General features: G+C 41.4%; 1 long non-coding RNA gene across 1 annotated transcript; it reads left to right on the top strand.

Annotated features, from left to right (window-relative positions):
* Window positions 1-837: 837 nt before the first annotated feature.
* Window positions 838-6,097, top strand: LOC105493291 (uncharacterized). Its single transcript, XR_011620518.1, has 3 exons — window positions 838-918; window positions 4,789-5,016; window positions 6,032-6,097. It is a non-coding gene; the product is annotated as an uncharacterized lncRNA (long non-coding RNA).
* Window positions 6,098-8,305: the final 2,208 nt, after the last annotated feature.

The raw sequence follows: 8,305 nt of genomic DNA, 5'->3' as shown, positions 1-8,305 counted from the left end.
TATTGAACACCTTTTACATGGCACATATCACTTTACCTGCTGAGAGTGAGTCATGCATTAAACAGATAAAGCCACTGCTGTCACAAAGACACAATTAAAAATATCATATGTCATGTGGCAAATGCCTAAAAGAAAAATAAGAGGACAAAGGATAACAGACTAGGGGACTAGGAGGGCCTCTCTTCTGGGTGCCAATGAGACGAAAGCACAAGCAGGACTGGAAGAGCATTCCAGTCAAAGGGATCAGAAAGTGCAAAGTCTCTGAGTCTGGGGGACATTTAATATGTTGAAGTAAGGCAGGAAGGTCACTGTGGCTGGAGTAGAGAGGGAAAAGGGAAGAAGCAATGAGATTAGGAAAGTAGCTAGGGATAAGATTATGCAGGGCCTTGTAAACAACAGTCAGGAATCAGGAAGAGTAACACGGTGTGACTTGGACTTTGAGATGGCCACTCTGACTGTTGTGCAAAGAGCAAGAGTAAGGAACCAGAGGCCAGTGAGGAGGCCATCACAAGGGCCAGGCAAGAGGCAGTGGGGCATGGACTCGTGATCTGGTAACAGGGATGTTAAGAATTGATTGAATTCTGTGTTTTCTAACATAGTGTCTGGAATCCCAGCTCCAAAGGGACTGACTGACTGACAAATTTTCAAGGAGGTTAATTAAGGAACCCTACTGTTCAGTACACTAATATTTATCCAAGTACAGGGGCCAGCTGCATCAGAAGCTCCCATGATTTTTGTTAAAACAAACAAACAAACAAACAAACAAAAGATTCCGGGGCCTTGTCATAGACCTACATAGAATCTCTGGCAAAGGAGGCCCAGGAATATGAGGTTTTAACAAACTCCTTGTGTGGTTCTTAACACGGGATAAATTTTGACCCTGGTCCTTATGGAAGAGAGTGCTGAGCTCTTGCAAAGGTTTGTGTCTTGTTAGACATTTCAAGCCCATACTTTAAATATCTTCAGGCTAGAATTGAGAATAAATTGTGAATTTAACAGTGAGAATTACAAAAGCTCAGTGTTTTCGCCTGAACTCTCAATATGAGATGTCTCCATCAAGCTGTCAGATTTTAGCCTTATCAGGGGTTTCATGAAACTTGTTGTCATTTTACATTGATTTTCATATTCCTGAACCTTCTGAGTAAACTTGACTTTTAGCCTTAGATTAGAGATTATAAATACTAACAATTGAACCTAGATTATTTTAAAGCTTCTATCTGTATGAGCCAAGTGTGAAGTGTACTTAAGAGAAGACAAAGGGAGTTTGGCAACCCTTTCTAAAGCTATTTTTGCTTTTTTGTATATTAATAAGTGATATGCTCTCTCTTTACAAACTATTAATGAAGTAAAATAGATTTCCCTGGCTTCCAAAACAGAGGAGATGATACTTTGAGATGAGGCAGTTAGAAATGAGGCATGAAACAATAGCTAATAGATTTTGCTTTCTGTGTTGCTTGCTTTCCCTCTCCTACCTTTCTTTATTGCTTCATACTGAACTATCTTTAGATATAAGAATGAATACTAAACTCTGTTTACTCTAAAATCCTTTACCATTGTGTACACTTGCATTATAGTAAGAAGAGCTTCATTTTGTATTCTATATTTTTCCAGTATTGTATACACAGTAAATGTATCATGTCAGTCTCTGAAATTACCTTTTATTGTTTGTTTGTTTTGAGACAGGGTATCACTCTGCCGCCCAGACTGGAGTGCAGTGGTGCTATCTAGGTTCACTGCAGCCCAACCTCCTGGGCTCAAGCAATCATCCCACCTCAACTTCCTGAGTAGCTGGGACCACAGGCGTGCATCACCACACCCAGCCAATGTTTGGATTTTTTGTAGAGACGAGGTTTTGCCATGTTGCTCAGACTGGTTTCAAACTCCTGAGCTCAAGCAGTACACCTGCCTCGGCTTCCCAAAGTGCTGGGATTATAGGCGTGAGCCACCATGCCGGGCCTGAAATTACAATTCATAATGGCTTTATAGTAAAGCGTTGTAATGTTATGCTGTACTTCATATAACCATTTATTTACTGCTTGCCATTTGTACTTGAGTTTTTCCAGTTTTTCAGTATATAATAATGAAGTATGACATGGCTCTAAACATCTTTATGTAAATTAGTTTATTGTCTTTGGGTCTATTTTTTTCATGAAATATTCCCAAATAAATGATTGTTTAACTAATATGTAATAAAAGATGTTTTAAAAATGGTAACCAGCCGCCAGACTGTTTCTCAGAAAGCTTGAACTGATATTCCATGCCATGGATAATATTTCATCATAGCACTACAAAGTTTAAACACTTACAATTTTTTTTTTTTTTTTTTTGGGCCAGTTTGATAGATGTAACTTACTCCATTATTTAAACTTTTTCACCTTCTCTGTGGTTAAAATAGAATACTTGTAAAATTGGGACATGAATTTAGGGCAGAATCAGAGTGACAGCTTTCCGACAGATGACCTCTCTCTCATCAGTGTTATTTTCCAGTTTCTTTGGCTCATTTTGCAATGCAACAACCTAACAGGGTGAAAGTTCCAGATACTCCACAAGGTGATGGTTTTGAGGAGAAGTTCTGCTGCTGGGCAGAAGAGGGCACTGTTTGTTTGTACTGAGGCAGAACAAACCCTGACCTGTTTAGGGAGAGCAATCACTGTCAGAGCCAGCCCTTCACACTTGCGGTCCGGTGACCCCTGTGGTGGGTGCCGCAGCTCCTTCCATGCGTGACAAGTCCTGTTAAGCACTGAATTTGCTATTATTCACTGAGCTCTACGAAGTTCCAGCCTCCTAGAAGACCAATGGAATCATTTACACTGCTGACAACAAGGAGTTAGCACCCAGGCAGTTGCCTACCACAAGGAGGAGGGCTGGTTTGCTCCAGGAGACACCAGCCGGTCCAGACACCTGCAAGGCTCTGGGGAACCACAAGGTTAATTAGAATTTGATGAGCAGCGAAGGTCAGGAATTTAGAAAGGCCGGAAAAGCAACCAGACTAGGATTTTAAGAACATTTTTGTTAAAATTAAGAAGTAATACCCAAGATTTTTAGGTTAAACTACATTTCTGTATTTCTTGTTTTTTTGTTTATTTTTTCTAGTTAAAAAGTCACATAGGAAATGTACAAATGCATTATGACAAAAGATTAAATCACACTATGAACTGCTGAGCAATCTGTAGTCTCTTTTTTGCCTCTTCTTTCCACTCACACTCCCTTTCTCAAAGGCCACTGCTGTTAATAGTTTGATGACTCTGTTGTGGGCATTTACAGACATAGATGCATACACTGCACACATATATCTTTTTTTCTCTCCAAGAGTGGGATCTTGCCATACACATTATCCTGAAACTAGTTTTTCCCCACTTAACCATAAATCTTGTCACTGTTTCCATGAGTTCAAATTGGTCTTCTTTTGCATAACTATATGTAATATGGATTACCATGAGTTAATTAACCATTATACTGATGAAACGTTTAGGTTTCCAATTTTCATTATTACAAATAATGCAAAATGAATGTTGTTGTGTATATAACTCTGTGCACAGACGTCAGTGTTTCTGTAGGATGGATGCCAGATGTAAAATTGCAAGGTCAAATTTTATGAGCATTTAAAGTTTTAATAGATGTGGTCAAATTGCCCTCCAAAAAGGGAGAAGGTAACTTCTTAAGGGTATTGATATGTGTGAGCGTATCGACCAGACTGTTTGATGGTGCTAAACAGAAGAAACTCTTATGTTGCAGACCAAAACCTTCAGTGGGCTGATTATATTTGTACAGTTGCCTTTGCTTCACTCCAGTGAAATCATTATGGACTCATTCCTAAATGAGAATCTTGGGATTAGCATAAAGACCTTCTAAACTGCAATGGGCCTCTGACATATTTTTCTCAGGTTTGGGCAGAGGGTTAAGGATAAAGGAAGGAGCGAAGTGTCTTCTTGACCTGGAGAAGAGGTTCAGGGGAAATGCCCTAGCCATCAGCAGGGGCCATAAGAGCAGGTCTTATCTACGATGCCTCATATCTGATTCTGCTCTTGTCTGCCTACTGTCCACACTATTCTTTGAACCATAATTAAATCACATCGCATTCTGCTGAAAGCCTTCTAGTGGGCACCCCTCTGCAGGTACCTTGGCTTATTAGGCCCCTTTACACTCTGACCTCTTCCCCAAAGACATCATATCCAACTAGGCTCTCTTGTTCTTCCTGCCCCAACCCTCACCTCGCAGCCCACTGACTTCATTTTGACTCTAAACACACCAACCTGAGAAAGTGAAGTGAGTTCAAGTAGATGTCCCAGAGGGCTCTGAAATGTGCCCTCTGTTTGTGAAGCCTGATCAATCTAACAGAATGCACTGAGTCTGATTAGGGCCAGGAACCGGGAAGAACAATGAAAGGGCTAAGTGTTCCTGAGGTAGAGCCCTGAGAGCATGCACAGCATGCTGTGCCAGTGTTTCGCTGGACCAGATGTGTACCAGGGGGAAGAGATTTTACCTGGGGACCAACAGGGAGGAAAAGAAACCACAGAACAAAGAGGTCTGTATGGACTGCTAGTATGGACATGCAAAGTAGCCAGGAAAGGAGTTGCAACCAAGGAAACTGCAGGTGAGGGATGTCCCAACAAAGAAATCTCTGAAGAGACCGTGAAAGAGCCTCATTTAGGAAAGGAATAGCTTAACATCTGTCTACTCAGCCGGGACTTCAGCTTTAACCATCTGGTAGGCCCCGAAAGTCCAAAGAAACTTCCCAGCCAAGTAACTGTGCTAACTCTTTCTCTCTCCTTATGCACACCTCTTTAGCTCCCAGCCCAGCCTTCACAAAGCAGAATACTGATGTATTGTGGGAGCAGATGAGCAGAGAGAGAGCAGAGAGCAGGAGGACTGGGCTCACCGGCCAACCCTCCACCACCCGAGCCATGTGAGCTAGAGAGGACATTAGAGACAAAGGTAAACAGAGAAATTTAGAGGCTGGGTTTCTCCAAGGAGCTGGACTGTCAAACTTCCTCACTGAGACTGGGCTTTACACAGGTGAGCAGAAGGTTGCATCCTCTGAGAGTTGCTGGGAAGTTAGGGACTTGCCCAAGCCTTGGTTCAGTTGCAGAGTACTCCCACTCCATCGTGTGCAAAGCACACTTCTCGGTCTTGGCTGTGTATTAATGTCACCCGGGAAACTTTCAAAAATCCCAATGCCCAGGCTATGCTGCAGTCCAAATAAATCAGAACCATTGAAGGTAGGCTCTAGGCATTAATGTCTTTAAAGATCCCAAGGAATTCAAGGTGCAACCAAATGGTGAGAGATAAAAATAAGGTGGCTTTTAATCATCATCAAGAGATTGTTTCCTATACTGAAAATATATTTGTTTTTGTGTTAATTCCAGGACCTTTATAATCCCTGAACTTTTTAATGTACAAATTACAGATTTAAAGGTAAATTATAAACTTTAAAAATATTTAGGTCATCTGTTACTTAATGCTATAAAGAATACTTTTTGAAAAGGTGATAAGGGCTTATCTGCATACAAGAATCTAAATTATGTCCTACATCGAGTTGTGAGAAGGCTATCTAGACCCCAAATTGCCAGAGTAAAAAAAAAAATGTGTTAGGACTTTATCATTATTCTATAATATGATGGGACATACTCTAATTTACCAATATATATCAGGTTGATAATGATTTTAATATCAATGGATGTATTAGTTAAGGTTTTCTAGAGAAATAAAACTATATCTGTATTGATACAGATATTTATTATATAAATTGCTTATGATATTACAGGGGCCAACAAGTTCACAATCTGTCGTGTGTAAGCCAGATAACTAGGAAAGCTGGTGGTATAATTCAGTCTGAGTTCAAAGGCCTGAGAGCCAGGAGTGCCAATGTCTGAGGGCAGAGGAAGGGGAATGTCTTAGCTCAAACAAAGAGCACATTTGCCCTTCCTCTGCATTTATGTTTTATTCAGTCTCCCAAGAGATTGAACGATGCTCACCTGCATTAGTGAGGGAATCTATGCAGTCTACTGATTCACATGCTAATCTCTTCTAGAAACATTCTCACGGACAAACCTGGAAATAATATCTCACCAGCCACCTGGACATCCCTCAGCCCAGGCAAGTTGATACATAAAATTAACCATCACACTGGGCTCCAGTAGCATCACAGAAAGTTTTAATTGGGTTTAGCTGTCATCCTTCATTACCAGAAAGAAGTACTTTGGAGAAAATGGCAGTTTGGCAGAAATAGCAAGAACCACACTTGTAATATATATTTTTTCATACAAACTTTCTCTCTGATGGTACTTCTTGATTTCCAAAAGCCAAGCGTTTGTGGTCTGACTGCATCAGAATCCCTTTGAGAACCTGTTAAAAATATTGATTCCCTGGTGCAATGCAGAACTCTGGTGTCAGCCTTTCTGGCAGTGAAGCCTGAGCAGTGATGCTCCCACATGGCTCTGATGGCCAGCTGCCTTAGGGCAGCACTGGCAAATGCTGGGTGATGATGAAACCTTAGGACTAATAATAAATCTGTGGTGGGGAGAGTATATTCATAATTAGTGAAGAAACTACTGACTGTTAGAAGGTGGTATTAGTGACTGTGGGTTTCTCTTTGCAGATCAAGTTGCCTATGGTGCCATCTGAAAGATTCCTCAGTGAATATTTTAGGAGACACCGGGAGGGGTTCCTGTATTTTTAGTGGGGTGGTGGGGAAGGGGTCACATGGTAAATTTTCACAGCAGTTTTCTTAATCTGATTGTATGTTGAAATGATTTGTTATGGAAATAAGAAAGAGGAAGTATGGTAGTCTCTCACGTGGCCTCAACCAACTTATTTTTTTTTTAAATTCTTTTTTGTAGAGATGGTTCTGCTTTACTGTCCGGGCTGGTCTTGAACTCTTGGCCTCAAGCAGTCTTTCTGCCTCAGCCTCCCAAAGTGCCATGAAACACTGTGCCAAAGCCTGAGCCATCTTGTGGGACATGAACTCCTTCTATCTTTCAAGAGTCTTTCTTCATTTTTCAGGAGCTCCTTTCATGTCCTTCATGAGTCTTTCACCATCTTTCCTCTCAGTGTAGCACAAGGAAAGAGGAACAGGCTTATCAGCCAGTGATGAAATAAAATCCTGCTGCTGTCACCTGCTAGCTGCGTGACTTTAGCCACATTCCATAACCTCCCTAAGCATTCATGAATTCACTGCTCAAGGAGGGTTAACTTCTCACTGGTTTTGTGAGAATTTAGTGAGTTAACATTCTTAAACATGAACTTAACCAATACTGATTCCCTTCTATAAATCTGTGTCCCTTGTTCCTGGGACAGAACAGGTGCTCCATAAAAGATAGGCAGAGATGGATGAAAGAATGGCTGGTCAGTAACTTGTATAGGACCTCACATCTGTAAGACATGCTAAACTATTTCTGACAACGTTGTTTTTACCAGAAGTCATCTCAGGGAATATTTTATGTTTTGGGGAGAAGGTCTTTCATAAGCTTCCTGGAATTGGAGTAGAGTAAGTAAGGGTGTGAATTGGTAGGACCACGAATCCTTCTCTGTCTACACAGTCCCAGTTGATACCTGTTGTAATAGCACCCCCTTTGACACTAGAAAGTATCCCAGGTTGGACACTTAATCGCATGGTCATCATATGTAAGGGTCATGCTGAAATAGCATTAAGTGGCCACTGAGCCACCTTTGGGGAAGAGGGTTTCCTGCAGAGTGCTGGTGGTCTTGAGTGGAGTGTGCGAGCTTGGTGCTGGCGCAGATTTGCTTGGATAGTTGAGGAGAAGCTGAGCATTGCCTCTAGCAACTTTTCCCACTGAGTGCTCAGTCCTTCTCCTAAACACAACCTGAACAAAATAGTAGTTTTAAGGAGCCCTAACAGACCCACGATTCAGGCTAGCCCAGATGGGGTTACAACTATTTGCTACCTCAACAGTAAGGTGGTAGAGTTATTTATCAGAAAGAGAAATGGGCTAAGCACCAGGGAGTCAAAACTTTAGCCTTCATGGTTATTTAAGCTGTGTCTGATTTACTTTTGTCAGTCGCATTTTGCTGCTGTCATTGCATATGCATCTGAAAGGCTGCAACCAGCCCTGGGTGATGTCCTATGGAACTTTGCTGGGAGTTACAGTGGATAAATTTTAAGACACATTAACAGCTCCTTGGGCTGCTCTACTCCTTTCTTTATTTCAAGAATTTTCCAAATAATTGGGGCTGTTGGGTAAGTGTGGTTTAGTTTCATTGGTGAGGTATGGCAATGGTTAACACTGCACTGTGTTCTGCCAGAAAACTGGGACACAGACCTGTGGACTCTCCTTTCTCTATCTGT

This window comes from Macaca nemestrina, chromosome 3, assembly GCF_043159975.1.
Source record: "Macaca nemestrina isolate mMacNem1 chromosome 3, mMacNem.hap1, whole genome shotgun sequence".
In the NCBI taxonomy this organism is placed as follows: Eukaryota; Metazoa; Chordata; class Mammalia; order Primates; family Cercopithecidae; genus Macaca; species Macaca nemestrina.
The sequence above is the reverse complement of the archived record's forward strand: the minus strand, read 5'-3'. Positions and strand labels throughout refer to the sequence as shown.